Source organism: Dermacentor silvarum, unplaced genomic scaffold, assembly GCF_013339745.2.
Source record: "Dermacentor silvarum isolate Dsil-2018 unplaced genomic scaffold, BIME_Dsil_1.4 Seq837, whole genome shotgun sequence".
Classification (NCBI taxonomy): Eukaryota; Metazoa; Arthropoda; class Arachnida; order Ixodida; family Ixodidae; genus Dermacentor; species Dermacentor silvarum.
The window spans coordinates 53156-75551 of NW_023606852.1; the positions used below are offsets into that span (position 1 = coordinate 53156).

A 22396-nucleotide genomic window follows, 5' to 3' on the forward strand; every position below is an offset into this window, starting at 1 on the left:
ATGCATGCGCCTGACCCATATGGTGACCCCAATAGCAGTTCCTTTACTGGCAGGGCTTGTTTCGGCAGAGCTTAGGAGACAGTGAATGTGTTGAACGTGAGCCATCTCCCATCGAAAATGCCCATTTTTGGCTGGCCATAGGAGGATTTTCAAACAATAATGGTAGCCGACAATGTCTGATTACGGCATTTACCAGATTCCAATGCACGCCCATTTTTTTTTTTCCCCCCCAAGAAAATTTAACCGGAAACCTCGTTCGCGACACTGGTATGCTTTGTAATTTAACGCAGCTGTATTGTGCCGAAGCTGACTTTAGGAAACCGGCCACCATTGTGCTACACATATTAGACCCTTGCCCATTTTTCATGCTAAAAATGGGGTGCATGTTATATTTCTACTTTGCACAATAGAAATAGGATGCACGTTTGATTCAGGGGCGTCTTAGAGTCGGACAAATACTGCTAAATTAATCAACAGTGTGTTATGACAGTTTTTCTGCATCGTTTAATTTGACCCGCCGTAAATTTCATTCAGTTTTGTCGATCCCATCAATGTTGAAATAACGAAAGTTGATTGCGTTTACTTCACCATATATGATAATTCGTTGTATCGAGGTTTGACTGTACAACGAATAATTTTAATACGAATTTGCCTGTATAACAAAATACTGTAATTTGGCATCTATGGTCACATTTTGGTCTCTTGAACAAAGTTTTGCAACATGCCCCCACGGACTCTATTGTTACTTTTCCAGTTGGCAACAAGCATGTCCAATGTTGAATTTCTTCCAAGACTGGTCCTGAAATGTGGGCGAAAAAAAAAAAAGAATGTTGAGGTTCTAGGGCCGCGATTTTGTAGCGATGCCTTATGACTTATTTGGAAGTCTTATCATCCACCGCTCATGGCTGGCTGATCCCGTTGATAACGCGAGCAGACCGTAGCTCTGATCACTGACAAAGCGCGATAAGCGCAAAAAGGCATTATTACTTTAAAGGCATCGCTACAAAATACCGGCCTAGAAGTGCAAAATTGCTCTCATTGTGGACAACTGTTCTGCCACAGAGCAAGATCCCGGTGCTGGAACACGTTGAGGTGATTTTCCTACCTACGAACCTGTAGAACGGTGCTGCAGCAATTAAACCAAGGCACAGACAGTCAAAATAAAGCTTGGTTTGTTTCTGCCCTCTAATTTTGTCTTATTTAGTGCCCTAATGGACGCATACTTTATAACAAGGCGACCTATACCTAATGAATATTCTGAGCCTCACTCCATTACTGCACTAATACTGCACAATTAGACCAGAATAAAATTAGAACTAAACACTCACTCACTAAACACTGTAAGACTTGTTACGGTGCTACCAGTGCCTGCATGACGATGACAAAGATGAATTAGTGTTGACAGCTGCATCAGAGAAAGCAGTCACCTAATCGTAAAAGACGCAGAAAACAGTCCTTTGCTATTCTTCGGCAGTACACAGCGGATTTTCCCATTGGCTTACCCAGTGGTTACTAACAGCCCACCCCACTCGGCCCTTTCGAGGTAGGCAATGCCAACCATGTCAGTGCGGACAACCATTACAGTGAAGTACAGTGCAGACCACTTATAATGGAACCGCTTTTAGTGTGGGACTGGTTATAGCATGGTTTTTTTTTTACCTCCAATATATCTCCCATAGAACTCAATGTATAGGCAGACCGTTTATTGCGTGGGTGCGCGAAGCAGAATACCGGTTATAGCGTGGTTCTTTTAAGCACGCGACCATGAAATCAGCGCACGGAGCGCCGCCTTTTCTAGGAGGCATTGAGCACGGCCCGCACGGTTGCCTGGCACGCAAACGCGAAGGAGTGGGAGCGCGGGCGCGCGCGCACGTGAAGACTAGCGGTGAAAAGGTCGCAGTTTCCCCCAAAAGGCGAAGCATCAATTGCGATAGCAAATTAACTAGTAGAGTGGTACGGAGTAAGGATAGTAGTTTTATCGCCTGCATAAACTTGAACACATCCGCTTACTAACTGAATTAACAAGCATGGTGTCAGCACGCACAAGCAAACATGAATAGATCACACTCGATGACTGCAGACAAGCACTGTAAAAACGCTGGCATGAGCAAACGTGGCAGGAGCAGCGAACCGAAGGTTCGTATGGCCTATCGCTTCAACGGAAACTGAGCGGCAAAAGCACAGCCCATACAAAGGTCAGAGCCGTGTGGAGATTGCTTTCAAGATACGGTGCGCGTGACAGCACTGAGGCGCGCAAAGTACAAGTACGTAGTGGCTTGCAGAGTAAAAGCCGCACCTCCTCCCTCCCGCACTGCCTTCGCGCTTTCCTCCTTTCGTGTGGGAGATTGAACCGCCAGTTCCTTTTACGCCCGGTCGCAAGATATGCATTGAGTGCTACAGCTAAACATCGCCTCTCCTCCCTCGCATCCCCCCACGGCCTTTCGCACGGCAAGAGTCGTCGCGTTTGCTCTCCGCCGTACGTTCGCTCTCCGTGAAAGCATGCGTCCCTCGCGCGCTTTCACTCACACATACAGCATATGGCAGCATACAGCATTTTCTTTTTTCCTTTGTTTTTCCAAGAGTGGGAGCGTGGGCACGCACGTGGAGACCAGCGGCGAAAAGCGAAACAAAAAGGAGGAGAAGGGCGGGAGACTTTGGAGGAAAGAGGGCGTGTGTTTTCATCACTATAGCAGCGTCCAATCAGGGTGCGCGGAGTGCGGGGTAGAACGGTAGCGCACTCCTTTTTTTTCGTATTTCTTTTTCAGGAGTGGGAGCGTGGGCGTGCGCGTGGAGACCGGTCTCCAGACGAAAATAACAGTGTTCTTCCGCTGATGACGCACTTGTCAGGAGAATTTGGGTTTCTGTGCTGTGTTGCGATTGTGCTGCATGTGTGTGTGGGTGAAATATGTAGTACATTGTGTTTAAAAGGTGGGTTGCCCATTTGGCATAAGCAAAGCCGAAAGAAAGCATGCTTTGGTTATAACGCGGTACTGCTTATAGCGTGGATTTTTACAACTCCCACGACTTACGTTATAAGCGGTCTACACTGTAATGAATATAAGAAACTAAGTGCAGTTACCCTATACATTTTGTTATAGCAAGGTTTTACTGTATACAGTAAAACCCCGTTATCTTGAAGCTGTAAAAACTGGAAGAAATTTCGAGATAAGCAAAATAATGAAAATAGAAGCCTGGTGGCCGCGCATAGACCACATGGAGCCTTTCCAAAATGAAGTCAGTAAATATTCTTGGTCACTTTCGTGTGATCGGCACCTGACACATCAATGTCGACGGGCAATGTTAATTATTGGCACTGTGCCAAGACAACGTGCTTGGCACAGAGTCAGGACGATTGATCCTAATGCAATATTTAAAGCCAGTCATCCGAGCAAAACCAGTTCCAGACATCCAAAAAGCTGATGCTGCTATTTTCTGCATCGTATTAAATTATGGACAATATATCACTTCGAAAACCAAAGCTGGACTGCAGAAAGACGCAATTGTCACGCCTTTAGCAGACAGCCACGAGTGACGCAGCATTTACACCTCACTGTCCCGCAAGCATGAAGCGAGCATCCTTTCAAGCTGTGACCTCGCTGAAACGCTGTGGGCTTGCATGCTGACTTCTATTGGGCGCAGCGTGTGGGCTGATCATGCCTGCTCAAAACTGCTGATCATCTTTATCAAGGTCACGATTAATACACTGACCACAACATTGATGCGTCACTGCCAACATCCTAGATGAGAGAAAAAAGACAGACTCCCGAGCTACCTGCCACTACGCGAGGCCACAACAAAATGGCAGAGAGCAGCTGAGCAAGTGGGCGGCACGAGCAATGATAGAAAGAAGGGAAAAAGGAAAGTGAGAGCGCAGCCCAGGGTGGTGTCTCGCTTGGCTAGGGAGCTGCTGCTGGGTGACAAGCAAGTGCAAGCGATGCTGCTGATACTGCCCTGTTTTAGAAGTCAAGACTTTGAGATATCCAGAGTCCGGTGCCAATACTTTTCGAGATAAAGGGAGAAAAACACATGGGTTGGCAAAACGACCGAAAAAGAATTTCGACTTTACGAGGGCTTACCTTATAATCCGAATTGCTCTGAATCTGGCTGCAGTGCAGTATACAAGGAATAAACTGCCACATTTGCAAAAAAATCATGTTCATGTCAAGCTTGATGAATGCTTGTCACAGCTCACGTGATGGGGAAGGCACTTTTTTTCTGCGTGCATTTTGCATCTCCCCCTCCCCCATAGAAAAGTGCCAGCCAAGGCTAGGTTGATAAGTGAACTACAGCGGAATCTCGTTGATACGACCTTCACGGGAACCACAAAATAAAGCATATCATCCGAAAATCGTATCATCCAACGTATTATCCAACCAAATTGTATTATCAGGAAAGAAAAAAATGCATTGTCCCGAAAAACGTTTTATGCAGAATCGTATCAACGAGGTTCTACTGTACCTAGTCTGCAGGAAAAAATTTCAAAAAAAAAAAAAAGAACACACATTTTCCTCACACTTTAATTTACACACAGGTCCTCAAAGCCTCAGCACATCTGTAGCCCAACAGCAGACTTGTAGGTACCTGAAATGTTCTACTCAAGATACTGTATTTAATACTTTTGGGAGTATCTTGTATTTCAGAAATACTTCCGTAAAACAGTATTTATTACAGCAACTGAAGTAATTTTCGGTGGTATTTAGTGCTCTTTATTAAAGAGTACTGACATGATAATTTCGATTTTTTATTTTTTGTGTTAAATGAAGGTCCTAGACCTCTCAGCTCAACAAAAAATACTGATAATCCTCTGAGCGCCCTAAGTAATAATATAATGGCTTTTCTACAGTCAGTTTCAGTTTAATTTTCCAGGAGATTACTGTATTGTGACATCATGATGCAGACGGTGGTCATGTGAGAGCAGGACATCGTGACATTTTGACACTTGCTGCAGCTTGCTCGGTCACCTCCTATGCTGCTACTCACTGTGAGGGTCGATGTAGCAGCATTACAGATGACCGAGCGAGCTGAAGGGTGTCAAAATGTTGCAATGTTCTGCTCCCATGTGACCAAATTCTGCATCATGACGTCGCAACCCAGTAGATTCAAAACTAAACAAGGGCTGTATAAAAGCTTATATTTCAATTATTTAGGGAACTCTCAGGCTTGCGAATATTTTATAGGGTTTAGAGGTCCAGACCTTCATTTAATGCATAAAGGAAGAGCAAAAATAAGTCATACGCCTTTAAGATACTCTGCAAGATACTTCAAGCAAAGTTGACTAGTTCCAGATGCAGGAATACACTGCCTCGGTACTTGAGTCATGGCGTGTACTGTTATTTGAGAACATTACTGTGATGTCATTGTGTGCCAATGTTGTAAAAGATGTCACAATCAGTGCACAAAAAGCAGAAAGGCTGCCTTTTATTTTCATGATACCTGTGTGCGTTCGTGTTGGCATGACTGTTTTGGCAGCAAACTTGCTCTGCAGACGATTTGCTCCACACTTAATGAAAAGGAGCAACAAAGCTGGGCACAAGATGAGGACTTCAACTTACCAGCAGACAACACTGAAAGTTCCACTGCACCAAAACTACACTCCTAATTTGAAAAAAAAAAAAAAAAAAAAAAAATTATGGGGTTTTACGTGCCAAAACCAGTTCTGATTATGAGGCACGCCGTAGTGGGGGACTCCGGAAATTTGGACCACCTGGGGTTCTTTAACGTGCACCTAAATCTAAGTACACGGGTGTTTTCGCATTTCGCCCCCATCGAAATGCGGCCGCCGTGGCCGGGATTCGATCCCGCGACCTCGTGCTCAGCAGCCCAACACCATAGCCACTGAGCAACCGCGGCGGGTACTCCTAATTTGAGCACAACAGTGGGGACCAAGATGTGACATTGATATTGCAGTACTCCTCCTTTCAGTATTTCTTTCTCAAGCACAACGTTGCTGTATCACAAAGGAGCTTTCAGTGTAGGCGGCTATAACTTCAAAGAGAGGGCAGGTGTCAAACACAATTTTCAAAACCAGCTGTTTCTGAAGGCAAGCATGTTTTTGGTAATTGGTCTCTTTGCTTTGTTTGACAAAATAAAATGCTGCAATGATGTAGTCAGTCTTTTGTTTGTGGAGTGCTTTCTATATTGGAAGTATCATAAAAGCAACGAAATACTTTTCTCAGTATTTTTTAATTCACTTAGATACATTTCAAATTTGGGTATTAGCACTTTACTGAGTAAATGTTTTGCCTAGTATTAAGGGGAGATGAAGGTAGAAAAACCGAATTTTTTTTTCAGAAAACGTCGATTTTGTGTTTTGTTGTGTTTTGTATTCCTCCCCCTCTTTTATGTATTAAGAAAATCAAGCTGAGAATCAACTAGAAGTTAGTAAAAAATGCAAAAGGCACTCGTGGTGGCTTGTGAAAGTGCGAATTTATCGAATTTCACACACGCTGCATTTCGCTCATTGCCTGCTCTTGAACTTTCGCAGGGATGTAGGCCTAACCCTCTTCTCCCAGATCCCTACTTCGGCAGCGCCGCATTCTTGCTGAAAATATGAAGAAAAAAAAATGTTCCCCGCCAAAGCCTAGCGTCGAGACTTTTTAAAATTTTTCAAACATGTTTCTCTCAGTTCTTCATTTGTAGCATTTCTAGAGTTTGTGCACTAAAATTTTTGCACTTTATGTAGTCTGATCATAATGAAATTTGGCATGCTTATGCTATAACACATCCTGAATTCAAAGAAATAACTTTCAGAGCTTTCCACAAAAATGTTCAGTAAGAAAATTTCAGAATTTTCTTCGTTGAGAATGGCAAAACTGAACCTCAGCGTTGGAATCTTTTTCTAGACTAAAACACAGATGTTACACTACATTTTTTTGCTTACTGAATTCTCCAATTCATTGGGAGCAATACAAGTTATTTCTTACTGTTTTCTTGTGTTCACTGTTATCGCCTAAGCCTGCACAAAAATGCATTGTTTTTACAAATGCATGGTGTGCAAAAAATTACCACATGAGCTATCAAAAAACAAAAGCAGATTTGAAAAGAAGAGCTCAAACTCTGTAAGTGGTTGAAACTTTTCATCCAGCTGTCACAAATATTTGAAGAAAATGTTTTCCGAGTAGCATTTCCCTTAAGTATTTATCTTAAAATACTTTGAGTATCTGTATATGTCTCCCCGATAGCCACACCAACCTGTGTCACCCTTACCTCATAGCATTCACAGTAGTTCTTTAGGCAGCCAGATCGTTTGCAGTTACAGCCTTTGGTATGACGTCGTCATGGTCTCCTTCTTTGCCTTTGCCTGCAGATGACAAGTTGAAAAATAATTGCCAAAAGATGCTGCAGGGCAATATTCTGGTCATATTACAAGCAATGAGGTGTCAGGCTAAAGCTATAAAAAGACAAACTTGCAGTCAATATTCAAATCCACATACTAAGGCGCATAATTTCACCTCTAAAATGCACACCCCTTGGGCAAGAACTAATGCAGCAGTTGCTCACCTATCCGTGATAGGTGAGTGACTAACACATTGTCATGAGGTGCACGTGCTGTGTTACAAAAGAAAGGCAAAGACAACAATGATGACGGTGAAGGCACGAGTATGATCGTGCAATGGCACCCAAGTAAAAAAAAAAAAAAAAAGTGGGTAAGTTTGTGCAAAGCTTAGGCACAGTGAAAGTCTCAATCCTCAAGTCTTACTGGCTGCTACTGCTAGGTATTAACTGCTGCTAAGTCTTACCTTGGTTTAACTTAACTATGCATGTAGGGAAGGTATTCTCAAGCGATCATTTTTGGAGGTACCTTCCCTTTCGCGACATTTCGCGTGACTAGCGTGGGACGCATCGGCACCTACAAGCGACAGCGTTCCTAGCATGCCACAAACGCGGGCAGGCAGGAGCCGTGTCTACCTGTGCCGGCGGTTACTAGGCAACGCGAGGTGATGTCATCGCTACTGCTTCGACGCATGCACGGCTAGGCGACGCGGAAGGCGTCGGCAGCAGCTCTGCGCGTTGGCTTGTTGGTGCTGCTACGATTTCTTTCTCCTCTCTATCTCGCTCTCATTTTCTTTCCCTCTCCCGAGAATAGTGCGCGCCGCGCGCATGCTCTGCTTCCCTCTTTTTAACGTCCCATGTCAAGGCAACATGTGCACGGCACGGAGAGGAGGCGAAGCACATGCTGCTGCGAGGTGGTTGCTAGGCAATGCAGTGACGTTACAGCTCGGCGAGGCTTTGCAACAGCAGGCGCCACTTTTTACGGTTAGTTAGAACAGCTTCGCTGTTAAAAGAAGGATCTTTTGATTACAAGAAGAACACTTTTTAATTTTTTTTGGCCCTACCTAAGCAAAAATTTTCCGCAAAGTCTATCTTGATCAAGAAGCAGGACAACTCTCACGTTGAGGCACCTGATTTCGCAAGCCATGCACAAGAGGGCAGTTCATGCCCAGCAGTAACGGCTTAGTGGTTGAGCATCTGCACTATGAGAGTGAAGCCAGGGGGCTCAGCTGCAAGGGGCTTTAGCAACAATGATTTTGAAGTGGTATCTGGCCTTCTCAATAACCACAGAGCATCTAGACACCTATGAAGCCCGTGGTGGTTTAAATCTGGAGCTTTAGGCGCCAAAACAACAATTCGATTATGAGGCACTCCGTAGTGGTGGACTCCAGATTAATTCTGACCACCAAGGAATCTTTAACATGCCCCCAATGCACGAGATACGGGTGTTTTGCATTTAGCTGCCATCGAAATGCGGCCGCCAGGCCAGGATCTGATCCCACACACTCGTGCTTAGCAGCGCAACACCATGCCCAGTGGTGGTGACATCAACCAGTCTATCTCAAGAAGTGCCCTTTACACATTTTCCTGCTAGTTCAGGTAGAATGGATTATGAAAAAACCAGCCAGCTAACACAAAAGCGACATCACATAAACGGCAATGCCAATGCACGCGAATCACACTCAAAGACATACTCAATGTCTCGTTTACTTTACTATCGTGAGATTGTGTTAACCATTACATAATCCACAAAGTTTGATGACATACTGAGGCCACTTGAATCTGTCCACACTCAAGCTCATGCATATGTAGATGATCGCATGAGCATTAAGTGCAAAGCATTGAGCACAGATGCCCAACTTGTAAAGGCTGCTAAGGTGCAATGTTATGACAAAAGACAATGATAGACTAAGATTTCATGCAATATCACTAAAAGATTTCATGCAATATCACTAAAAAGATATTCAGTGGAAATGTTTAAGGGACATACAAATATAGCTAAAGGAAAAGAAAAACATTACATCAAGGTCTGTTAAAAGTTAACATTATGCTACTTCCCTATAGAAAATAAAATTCCAAGCATCATCATTGACTGACCACCTAATGATGGCTTAGCTCAAAAGAAAATTGGGGTCAAGACTGCATGAATGACAATAGCTTGCCAAATATTCCATACATATCTTGCATTTGTATTCTTGTGCATAATATCCTGAACACACTGTAGTTCTTACGAATGTGAACAACCCAAGCTGGATTATACAAGGTTCGTACAGCACATTTGATTTAAAATTCAAGGACAATTCAAAGATTTCAAGGATGATGAAGGCCAAAATTCAAGGAGGGGGAAGCAAACCTTACTCATTCATACACTAAAAAATGGTAAAATCTCCTTAGCAGCAATTTCTGGCAGCTAAGCAGCTGCTGAGTTGGACACACGCTTCAAGCTCTTCGGGTCGCTTTTCTAAGTTTACTTTCCCACTGTAATGATGTCAATTGCCTTCTGGCATTACGGTTAGTAGTGTCCGATTTCAACCAAGTTATTATGTATGTACTTGTGTTAAAGTAGAATGGCTGAAACTTTCTAAAATCAAAAAGTGCACGGAATGGGACAAGGAAGTAAGTTTTTCTTGTCCCATTCTATGCGTTGTTTTTTTTTTAGAAATATTGTTATGAGCCAGTTGTCCGGCAGACAAAGAAGATGCTGAAGCATAGAGCCGAACAGACGAGGAAGAGGTGAAACTGTGGTTCGCCATCTTTGTTGTTGTGACCAACATTTAGTCTCCTTGTACAAGTGTGAATAAACCCCCTTTTCTGGAAATCTCCCCGTAACATTTTGGTGGAGGTGCGGGGTACATCACCAGCACATCACGGAACTTCGAAGCGGAAACCTCGTGGGCCCTTCGACCATGTCGACTGAGAGGCCCGCTGCTTCAGCTTCGGCTACCACAGCACCGATTGTCTTGACTCAACTCCGAGACCCTGGCGCATTTATTACCTCGAGGGAACGGCCCGTGTTTGGTTCCGAACACACGAGGAGGAATTGACCAGTTGGGACACTTGCAAGCAAAAACTGCAGGAACTCTTTGGGAAGCCACTTGGTCGCCAGCGAGCCGCCAAGAAGGAACTTTCGTGCCGGGCCCAAACATCGACTGAACCGGACGTTGTGTACATTCAAGATGTATTAGCACTCTGTCGGCGGGTCGATGACAAGATGCTCGAAGCTGACAAGGTCAGCCACATTCTTAAAGCATCGCAGACGACGCCTTTAATTTACGTGTACAAGGACTGCTCGACGGTCGACGACATTATAAGAGTGCCCACGCTTTGAAGAAGCAAAGAGCCGTCGTGTCTCACAACAATTCGTTCGGCTCCCTAATACCGCCGCTAGCTCATCGTGTGAAGACGTCCAGCCGCCTGGTACCGAAAACTTGCTGCGTCTTGTCCCGTGAGATTGAGGCTGCGTCTCCGTCGGTTCCCCCGATACGTTCTTACGACGAGTCCCGCCGGCAGTATCTCTGATTCAAGCTGTCGTACGCGAAGAGCTGGCGAACGCAGGCATCCGTCCGATCTGTTCTTAAGTAGCCCTACGGTCGACAATTTCTTTCGACCTCCCCGCCCACATCGACCTACCTCCGATACCGCGACCCAAACCAGTGGCGCACACATGACGACAAGCCCATATGCTTTAATTGCAATGGAGTTGGTCATATTTCCCGCCATTGTCGCTATCGTCAGATTTCGTCTCCTCGTCCGCGTACGCTTACCGCCCAGAACAGCGGTTCTCGCCTTTTCATGCCCGCAATGACCTGCCGCACTGTGATGTTGCTGCTCCGACTCCACACTACGATCGCCGCTCGCCGTCCCCACAGAACCCGTTCTCGCTCACCGATTGCCCGTCGCTCACCGTCGCTCACCGTCGCCATACCCCCGCCGTCCCTCTTCGGAAACTGACGGTGCAGCTCCCGGAGGTGATGCGCATTGACCAACCGACCCGGAAATCCTCTGTTGACCCTGACCACCCGACAAAACCTTTTGGACATGGAAGTGGACGGCGTGCCTGTTTCGGCGCTCATAGACACGGGGGCGCAATTATCGGTTATGAGCGCTCGCCTTTCTCGTCGTCTCCGCAAGGTTCTGACGCCCGCGGCTTGACTGTGTCGTGTAGCCGACGGCGGCACATCTTGCGTCGTTGGGATGTGCACTGCGCTGTGAGCTTCGCCAGTCACCACCTCAGTTCTATTCGCCGTTCTGCAGCAGTGTCCACATGAAGTCATCCTCGGCCACGACTTCCTGAGTACCCATTCTGCCCTCATCGACTGCTCTCTGGCCTTCTCCAGTTGGAACTTCCTTTTGTACCCGATCTCCCCACCGAGTCACAGCCGCGTTTATGTGTCGCCGAGTTTGTTCGCCTTCGACCAGCCGCCGCGACGTATGTCACACTGACCTCGATTCCGCCATTTGTGACGGCGACTACGTCATCTCTCCTTCCCTAGACGCTCTTTTAACAAGGCAGGCAGCCCTCCTCACTCGTTGTGACTGTTTCTGCGAACCGGGCATGTATCCCTATTCTGAACTTTGGACGGACTCCACAGTTTCTTCCCGAAGGTATCACGCTGGGACATATAGCACCTTTAGACGCACACGACCCTGTGGCCCTTACTATGGATGCGCCCCTGTCTCCTGGAAGCCCTGACACTAGTACTTCATTTGATGCACATTTTGACGCCATGATCGCCCCCGACCTTTCGGCTGCTCAGTCTGACGACCTTCGTCGTTTGCTAGCCGCTTACAGCGACGTTTTCGATTTTGCTTCGCCCATCTCAGCCAGACGAAAGTTGTGACTCATCGCATTGACACCGGCAACGCCAGTCCCATCCATAGGCGTCCTTACAGAGTGTCTGCGACTGAACGGCACGTAAATCAAACCGAAGTCGAGAAAATGCTTACAAAGGACATCATCGAACCATCTACGAGTCCTTGGGCATCCTTTGTGGTGCTTGTCAGAAAAAAAGACAACACCTGGCGGTTCTGCGTTGACTATCGCCACCTAAACAAGATTACTAAAAAGGACGTCTACCCTCTGCCGCGAATTGACGACGCCCTCGGCTCTTTGCATGGCGCACAGTATTTTTCTTCTATAGACCTTCGTTCGGCCATTTGCAAATCGCCGTTGACGAAAAAGACAGGGAGAAACCGCCTTTATAACACCGATGGGCTCTACCAGTTCAAAGTTATGCCTTTGGCTTTTGCAATGCCCTGCAACATTCGAAAGAATGATGGACTCCTTCTTCGTGGTTTCAAGTGGTCTACTTGCCTGTGCTATCTCGATGACGTAGTCATTTTCTCGCCTACGTTCTCCAGTCATCTAAGTAGACTCTCGGCTATTCTGCGCATCCTTCGCAATGCAGGTCTTCAAACTCTGCCAAATGCCACTTAGGCCGCCGCGAGATCACAGTACTTGGCCATCTTGTCGATGCTACAGGTATACGGCCTGACCCTGCCAAAGTTAGCGCCGTTGCCAACTTTCCGACACCTCGCTCTACTCAGGACGTCCGTTCCTTTTTCGGCCTGTGTCTTATTTTCGGCGGTTTGTGAAAGATTTTGCAGCACTAGCACGGCCCCTCACCTGCCTGCTTAAGAAAGATGCGACCTTTTCTTGGGGTCCTGCACAAGCGTCCGCCTTCTCACAGCTGATAGGAATACTGACATCATCACCAGTGTTGGCTCACTTCGACGAATCTGCGCCCACAGAAGTCCGTACCGACGCCAGTGGCCATGGAATCGGCGCAGTTCTAGCCCAACGTCAGCTTGGTCAGGACTGCGTTATTGCTTATGCCAGTCGCCTTCTTTCCTCAGCTGAGCAAAACTATTCTATCACAGAGCGAGAGTGTCACGCTCTAGTTTGGGCCATCGCCAAGTTTCGCCCTTACCTCTACGGCCGACCTTCACCGTTATTACTGACCACCATGCTCTATGCTGGCTGTCCTCTCTCAAAGATCCCACTGGTCGCCTTGGTCGATGGGCACTGCGACTTCAAGAATACTCGTATACCGTCGTTTACAAGTCTGGCCGCTTGCACCAGGATGCCGACTGCCTCTCCAGATACCCAGTAGATCCACCAGACGCTGCCCTGAGCGACTCCAGCCCGTGTGTTCGTTCCATCTCTCAACTCTTCAACATCGCTGCCGAACAACGCCTTGACGCGTTTCTACGCAAGATCATCGAAAAATTGCACTCCCACGCTCCTGATCCTTCCCTCCGCCTCTTTGTACTTCAAAACGACACGTATATCATCGCAGTTTACTCCCTGACGGTCCTGACCTGTTGTAGTCATCCCGGCTCACCTCCGTTCCACTGTCCTGGAGCAGCTCCACGACGCACCAACGGTGGGACATCTTGGCGTGTCACGCACGTACGACCGCGCGCGCCGTTCTATTGGCCTGGGATGTCCCGCTCAGTGCGCCGTTACGTGGGCTCATGCGACCTTTGTCAGCGCCGAAAAAGTTGACTCTGCCACCTGCAGGACATCTTCAGCCTCTGGACATTCCTTACGAGCCTTTTCACACCGCGTCGGTCTCGATTTACTTGGTCCGTTTCCCCTATCCACCTCTGGGAACAAGTGGATCGCCGTTGCCACAGATTATGCGACGCGGTTTGCCATTACGCGTGCACTTCCACTAGATGTGCCACGACGTTGCAGACTTCTTGCTGCATAACGTCATACTCCAGCACGGAGCCTCGGCAACTGCTCACTGACCGTGGCAGACAGTTCCTGTCCAGGGTGATCGATGACATTCTAAGATCCTGCGCGACGCAACATAAACTGACTACAGCCTACCATCCACAGACGAATGGCTTGACAGAACGCCTGAACCGCACCCTTACTGACATGTTGGCCATGTATGTGTCTGCCGACCACCACGACTGGGACGTTGCACTACCGTTTGTGACATTCGCGTACAACACTTCCAGGCATGAGACCGCTGGCTATTCGCCGTTTCCTCTTATACGGTCGAAACCCTACATTGCCTATGGACACCCTGGTGCCTTCTTCGGTGCCCACCACTGAATATGCTCAAGAGACCATTGCACGTGCCGACCATGCACGTCAAGTTGCTCGCACTCGATTTTCTGAGTCCCAAATCCACCAGCAGTCTCGCTACAACAGCCACCACAGAACCACCACTTTGTCCCTGGATCGCTCGTTCTCCTGTGGTCCCAGCACGACGCGTTGGCTTATCTGAAAAACTGCTCTTCCAGTACACCGGTCCATATCGCGTGTGCCGCCAAGTGACTGATGTCACTTATGAAATCGCTCCACTGCTGCCTTCGTCATCCTCTGCTCCTCTCCGCAAGGACATTGTACACGTTGTCTCTCAAGCCCTATCGTGCCCCGGACACCTTAATACCTTGTGTGCTAGTTTTTTTTTGTTTTTTGTTCTTTTCATGTATCCTTCGTTCACCTGCACCGAGTCGGTGCTTTCGCCGCCGGAGGGTAGTGTATGAGCCAATTGTCCGGCAGACAAAGAAGATGCTGAAGCATAGAGCCGAACAGACGAGGAAGAGGTGAAACTGTGGTTCGCCATCTTTGTTGTTGTTAGCCAACATTTAGTCTCCTTGTACATAGTGTGAATAAACCCCCTTTTCTGTAAATCTCCCCGTAACAATATGTAACAAGTAGCCCAACAGCAAAATTACTTACTTAAGAGGTCCACCTAGTGGACTGTCCATTTTGGCTGTCTGCGATTGGCTTCAGCTGCACGAGCAAGAAGGAGCCAGCCAGTCTCCTCGCTCGTGCAGCTGGAGCCAATCGGCGACAGCCGAAATGGACAGTCCACTAGGTGGACTCTTACAAAATACCCCCCAGGTCTCAGACAGAAATTCAATGATATTCAAGGAATTTCAAGGCTCTGTCAAAGCAGCTTTTTCAAGGGTACAAAGCGACATCCATTAACCATTGTTTCCAAAACACCACAGCTGAACTTATCATAAGAAGCCAACAATGATTGGCTAATAAAAAAATATGATGATAATAAAAATCGGGCCCCTCGGTTCCCTTTCTTCTCGTTCATAGCTAAACTTTGTGGGGATGCGCGACTCACGCGTCTCCTGTGGTCCGGATTCACCGCGCGGCTGGGTGCCAGAGGCGGTCGTAGTGGTCGCGGCGCGTTGCGAGAGATGGCGCGAGTGTCACGATGCTAACGCCACCGATCGGGGGGTGACTTGGGAGAAAAAGGTTGAAGGCGCTCTGCTCTCTCTTAGGGTTGGGATCGTGAGACGCGCGGACGTCCGCGCGTGCGCCGATCCACGCTTCGCGAGACGTCTCGCGTGGCTCGGAGCGGGGCACCGGTATGGACGAACACGGATCGTTTGAACGCACCACGTTCGCGTGACCGTACAGTGAAGACTAGGCGATGGTATCATAGCATGGGGTGAAATATTCGCTCGCTATCGGTCGCGGTGAGTCGGACTTCCTTGATTTGTCGCACGCCCGTGTGAATGTTCTATGCATTGTAACTCGGCTAGTGTGCATTAGTGTATGAAAGGCGCAATAAATGCCCCTTTGCTTGTTTGTACCACTGTGTTGTCGTTCGTTTGTCCCAAGAGCCCGTGTGAGACCACAACTTAGACATACCAAAGTTGGTTAAATCAGCAGTTTATTTCGTCATATTGAAAATGGAACTTTTATGCAAATAAGTACAGTCGCCAACTTATTTTCTTGCATGGAAGTGGCCGTAAAACTTTTTGAGTTATTGCGCAACCGGAAAAAAACGAATTTCAAGAGGAAAAAATGATTTTTTTTTTTTAATTTGAGAGTCTGCGACCAAAGATGCGCTTTTATGCCGTATCGATGAAATCTTTACATCGATGACATGGATAGAAACCTGCAAAGCTTTTGCATACACTACGCTGCCACGACTGATAGCATCAAGCCCACAGTGGGATGACTGCATCTGCCGCAGATTAACTTCAAAGATAAAGCGCAAGGGCCATGTGAAAAAAAAAAAGCGAGCCGCCGCACCCGCTTTGGTGCCGCACACCGATGCGGCAGGATTCGCTGCATCGCCAGCCTAGCACACCATTCTCTATACCACTCTTCAGAAACACGAGTTCAACAGCGCTGATGAAGGGGTAGAAGGGAGAAAGGAGAGAGCGCAAGAGGGTGTGACTGCGACAAAGTCGTGCCGTGTGGGGTGCGTGGATCAAAGGCAAGTGAGGTGTGTGGATGCGGACGAGTGCAACGTCTCGCTTTTCTTCTTCTTCTTCTTTTTTTTACTGTACCACTTTTTCTAAAATGACGAGCTTGCTGGGTCCACGCTGATCCCAGCATAAGAAGCTCGTCGCAAATTGATCGCTAGACTACTCAAGAAATTGAAAGGTTTTCAAGGGAAAAATGAATTCCAAGACTTTCCAAGGGCCTTGAAAACAAACTTTCAATTTCAAGAGTTTTCAAGGACCTGTGCGCACCTTGTAAGTAGTATTCTTAGCTATGAACATAAATAAAAAAGCAAAACACCTTTTGGCACGAACAAACTTTCTGTTTGCAGCAAGTTAGGAAGCAGCTAGAGCTGTAGTAGAAGGACACAGTGGAAATATCGCTTGCCACATTTTCTACCTGTGCACCCACATTGCTGGCACCTGCACTATAATTTCTATCATCACTATCATATTTTTTTATTCGAGCATCAAGGGACTGGAACGGCCGTCCACACGCCCGCAGCAGCAGACACACAAGCCCATCTGCATCCTTACCGAAAGCTGTTATTCACATATCTCAAAACGAACGCCCTGTATTAATGTTTATTATTTTTTTTAACCACCCTTATGTAAACCCCTCAATGGGGCTTAAGGTATTAAAGTGAAGTGAAGTGAAGTGAAGATGCATACCTACAACTGTGAATGATACAATAGTAAAATCTCGCAAAATATTACTGCACTTTTTTTTTTAAAGCTTGCCCTGAGCACAAGTATTTGAGATTATACAGTCGAACCCATTATACGATACGGTTTTAACAATATATTGGTTATAACAATGAGAAGCTGCTGCACCGTCAACTTTTGTACATTTTCTACGGTGAAATATCCCGCTTAAGACAATGCCCCCAGGCCGCATTATCGGTTATAACAATTGAAGTCTGGCCAACTGGGTGTCCGTGCAAAAGGTAATGGAATGCGAACTTCTTGAAAGAAAAAGAAAAAAGAAATTTGAACGCCACATGCCGCCCGCGTTGTTTTCCAGCCTCTTCGCATCGCCGCCTCGCGCGCCTCTCTCCGTCGCATTTTCACCCTCAGAGAAAGAATGGGCTACGCCCATAGCTCTACGTGCGCCATCCTCTGAACACGAATCGACCGTGCCAACTGCACTGGTAGCCTGACTGCGCTGCACAAGGCTCCTGAGTGTGTGCTGGCTGGCCCCTCATTCCATGCAGTTCTGCCAAACGGTTTAAGGCGCTTGGGCTCGTCTTTGATGGTTTGTCGAAGTTGTTACTGTCCACGTAGTTTTCGGCCCGTTTGACTCACCACGAGAGAAGGCAGTGATCGCCCACTGCCTGATCATCGGCAATGCACGACGTTGCCGATGAAAAGAAAGTGCACTGCTTAGATTTGGAAGTGAAGTGCTTCTAACCAATGAGGTGATCGTCGCGAAAGTGCTTGCAAGGATAACAAGACGGCACGAGATGCGGGGTAGGGCAGGCTGCCTCAACGTTGTAGGTCACAGGAGGCCCTGAAGATTTTCAGTGCCTCCGGGGCGCTTCATTTCGCGAGGGACCTTCCGGTGCACTACATGGAGCACCGGGATGCCTCAGAGAAGGATTTTGGCAAGCTTTGCATAAAGCAAGCAAATCTGACTGACATAGGGTTTTTTCGTGCAAGCCAGTAAGAAGTATGCTTGAGGTGATCTCGCCTCAGCGTTCTTCTGGACTTCTCAAGCTGAGGGGCTGCCTGGCAACCTTCTTGCATTTTTAGAAAGGCCCCTTTTGAGGTCACCAAAGCGATGCCTTGGGGAGCTCGTATGTCACTTGCCGCCCATGACCCCGCTTTGCAGTTGTTACAACAGTGGCATTCTTGAACGCCTACAGCCGCGGCTTGTTACACACGATTGGAGTGTGGGGAAGCAAGAGTGAACAGTTAAACGAGTCAACACAATCAGCACTGTATGGAGGAAGGTGGTGGGGAGGCACTGGCCTCCCCGCCATTATAGTTGCCTCACAACAGCTATGCCATCCCTTTATTTTGATTTTTTCACGCAACCCGGTTATATAAATGGAATTTTCGTGGCACTTGAATATTGTTATAAGTGGGTTCCACTGTACATACACACTTATTAACAATGATTTACCTTTAGATGTCGAGCACAAGCACAGCAAACATGAGACAAAAAAATTATAAATTCTGGGGTTTTACGTGCCAAAACAGATCGACTATGAGGCACGCCATAGTGGGGGACTCCGGAATAATTTCGACCACCTGGATTTCTTCAATGTGCATCTAATCTAAGTACACGGGTGTTAGATCAATGACTCAGTAAGTGACATTGCTGCTGCTGATTTCACCTGCTTCAGGAACTTGTCTGTATAACTTGCTTCAAGCAAGTTCTGTCCCTCTTGCGTTCTTTTCACCATCAGAAGAGAGGAAAATTTAAATGTATCTGGTGATTCCAGCCTAGCAACAGGTTTGGCATCTCCAGGCCCCAACTGGAGTCATTAGGTGCTACTCCTGAAATTTTGTGAAGTTTATGACTTTGGGCTCGTCTCAGAACAAACATGCTAAAGTATGATTCCGTGAATGTTGCACCAATATTTACTATGAACCTGGTCTTGTTTTATGGTGTTACGGATGTTACATCATATTTGCGAAAAAGAAATATTGATACACTTTGTAAAACAATGCGAATTCATAAACATTACTAAAAAATCTGGAGAGTTGGCAGGTGTTCATATGATATGGCGCTGAGTGCTAGCCATGTGCTTGTGTGTTTCCACTAACTTTGGTCCAACTGTGCATGTCCACATTCTCGACTGCTGGTCTACATGCACCAAATTGGCCAATGCACAAAAGTTTTGTTTCGGTGCTTTCACTTTGTTAACAGAAGAAAACAGGCCATAAAATATCCCTGATAAATATATTATACAGCTCGGACCACTTATACATAGCCACTTACAGTGCAGCACCGGATATAATGCAGTCTTTTCTGACTCCCATTTATCCTCTCATAAACTGAATGCATGTGCTTATAGAGCAGCTGCGCAAGACGAAATATCGGTTATAATGTGGTTGCCAAAAATCCCGTCGACAAGTGAGGCAGCGAGCACGCTTCTCAACAAGGTGTACCTGCCAAGGGGAGATCGACGAGGGCGATGTGGAGGAAGAGGAGGAGATGCAGAGCGAGGCGAACAAAGAAGGCACGAAGCACGAGGAGAAAAAAAACAATGTGGTGGCAGCGCGCTGGCTCAAAGGGCACGCGTGGGTTGTCTAGGCAATGGAGAAGCCTTTTGCTCTGGCAGCGTGCGAATTGCCGCTCTTCGGCTCTTCAGTTTTTTGTGGAGAATGTAAACACAGTTGCCGACTCATTATTTTCGGACATAGATGAGGGTCACAAAATGTCTTGCATTCGAATAATGGGCAGGCCATAAAAGTGAATTTCGAACGGTAAAATCAATTTGTTGCTTTTGGTAACTCAAGTACTGCAGAGATATCAGACATGGCCGCGAGTGCATTTCAAATTCGCCCCTTGCCATTGTCACAAAGTGCAGATATTGTGCGTGCCACCTTGACTCCATATTGCTATCAGTTTAAACTGTGTTCCGCAAGTTCATCAGTTCAGAACATTCTCCACACGAGCTTTTGCCGTTCCTACCAATACGTGCACATACCACTTTTGCTATATGCGTTCACAGTATTTGCTGACTTATCGCCCGCTAACCTCGCTTCACGCACGCTGCCGTTAGTGCAGCCTGTGCGCATGCTCTTGTGCCAGATCGTGTATTCGTCTACGACTCTACGGCATACCGCCAACATCCCTGCCGGCTGGGCCTAACCAGCGCCTTCTCGTCAGAAGTCGCCGGCCAAAGTTTGCAGAGTCAATGAAAGGCTTCGCAGTGGCTGTACGGGCACTTGGAAAAAAAACATAGGAACCACCTTGCTAACGAAAGTGAGGGCATATTCCGGTTGTATCCTTCGATTCCCAGACACACGTGGCTGCTTGGTATACATGTTTTGCACATACCCCATGCCCTTGAAAAATGCTGTTTTGGTTATAGTGTGGAAATTAGCGGCTCCAACAACTTAAGTTATAAGCGATCTATCTGTACTTATCACAGACTCCTTCCAGAGTCCACAAAGTTCCTATAAAGCATTTGGTGTAGCTGTGACACTTTGTATGAGGCATGACATACACTTTGCTCGGAAATGCATACTGAGCATCCTAGTTCAAGTCTTTCACTTGTTTACTACTCCTTCCTTTAGAAGCACAACTCAGATGACAATTCCATGACAATTCCATAGTTCTTCTGGTTTACGAAAACAAAAGTAAGATTTCCAAGGAGTCCCAATGAGTACATCTTCAAGGACCATGTTCAGATTGTAATCATACAGAGTGCCACTTTCTATACAATAAAACCTTGTTAATTCGACCCTCGTTAATTCGAAAAATCAGATATTTCGGACTCGTCCTCTGGTCCCGACAGATGTATGCATTATTCAATGCAATTGACTTCGTTAATTCAGACGTATTTGGCCACACATCGGTTAATTCGTACACTTTCGGAGCCCGGTGAGGGAGGAGCGTCGCACATGTGCGACGCAAAAGAGCCAAAACGGTGGCTAATGTCCAACCAAAACGAAGCGGCGGAGTCCACACTGCCATAGTCATCAGCTGAAATCGTACGTGAATGACAGCAACGCCGGAACGCTTTGTGCCTATTTGTGCCTTTAAAGCCCTATTCTTGCGTTTACCACCGCGCATAACACCGAGTTGGCTGCTTGCCTAAAGAACTGCGAGGTCACCATCCATGATCGCGTCAATAGTGACCGCAGTTTCATCCGCTGTAGTTGCAGTGAACGGTAGTTTCGTTCCGACTCTGTGTGCGGTGGCCACGTGCCTTCAGCACCGCAATGTCGCCATTCATAATCACATCGATAGCGGCCGCGGTTTTCCTCCACAGCGGTTGAGGCAAACATTTCGCTTGACTGGGTGCAAAGCTGTGGATGATGAAGAGGCACTGGCTACATCGCGATGGACAGACAATCTGTTGGCGATCAGCCCACTGGCGAAAGAAATAGTTGGGATGTGCACGTGGTAGTGCAAAACGTGTCGCAAATGAAGGCGCAAGTCGCTGCCGTGCTGCGAAGGAGTCGCGAGCCTCGATCGCGAGCCTCGATCGCGAGCCTCGAACACGCGTTTTTGCTGCGTGGCACACTGCTGGTGACAGTCTCGCACACGAGCTGTTGCATTTGTCTGTTTCGCGCAGCAGACGCTGTTGCGCACTCTGCACAAGATCACCTGATTAGTGGTATAGGTCAGTGCCACAATCACAAGCACTGAGGCAGATGCGAGAGGATAAAATAGCATGATCACAGCGCTGGAGCACGGTAGAAAATGACATGGTGACTGTGTGTGCACGACTGCACACAACGGAAGTACATCTCTGTTGGTACGATATGAAGTAAAACAAAACATGATTCGGTTTGTATGTTTTATTATTTTTCTAAACTTTAATTCGTCTATTGAAGCAACAGATTAAACAAATAACTGATGTTGCCTTGAATATTCTCTAAGTTAAGTGTCGCTATGAGTGACGTTACAGCACTGCCATGTACATAGGCGCACTTGCGCGATAGACGTTGACTGTCCGGCTGGGAGCGCGGTGCCCGCGAGGAGAAGGGCACACAGAGTTTGGTTTGAAATTTAAGCTTTTTCCTCGGCGCGTAAGGATGTAATACTTAGCTGACACGATCGTTAGCACGCATTGCATGCACTGCGCTTGTCAGCTCAAAATGACCAGACCTGGTGAAGGGCCCTCTATCGCCACATGTACAAGTATAAAGCTAAGGTTCTGTTGAAATGAGGCTGGTGAAGGGCCCCTTATCGCCACATGTACAAGTATAAAGCTAACGTTCTGTT

The 22396-nt window shown here is 47.0% G+C and overlaps 1 pseudogene; it reads right to left on the minus strand.

The window, feature by feature from the left end:
- LOC119435695 (protein lin-54 homolog) overlaps nt 1-22396 on the minus strand; it is a 96311-nt pseudogene that overhangs the window by 14936 nt on the left and 58979 nt on the right.